Source organism: Trypanosoma theileri, assembly GCF_002087225.1.
Source record: "Trypanosoma theileri isolate Edinburgh chromosome Unknown TM35_Tth_5_V1, whole genome shotgun sequence".
Lineage (NCBI taxonomy): Eukaryota > Euglenozoa > Kinetoplastea > Trypanosomatida > Trypanosomatidae > Trypanosoma > Trypanosoma theileri.
Window position 1 is genome coordinate 52405 of NW_021639847.1, and position 406 is coordinate 52810.

The following is a 406-nucleotide window of genomic DNA, read 5'->3' on the forward strand; positions in this document are numbered from 1 at the left end:
GATTTATTATTTTTTCCCAATGACATTGAAATCAACTGCATAGAAAATAAAAGAAAAACTCCTCATTGCCAAAAACATTTGTTGCTGTGAGAAAAAAAAAAACGTAGTACTGAAAGCGTCTTTCACACGACCCACAAGGGAAGAANGTTCATCTCGCTTTACGAGGGTTTAAGACACATTTACATGGCCCCGTTGATATTCGCGTGGACAATACAACGGTTATGAACATCATGCAAAAAGGTAACACGCATTCACAGGCTTTAGTAAAGGAAGCTGACGCCATTGATAAAGTTCTTCGCTTACACGGAGTGCGGGCAACATGGAACTACGTAGCTTCAGAGCAGAACCCTGCGGATGGCATATCTCGAGGTAAACCAGTCCACTCATTAGACTTAGCGACGGGGTG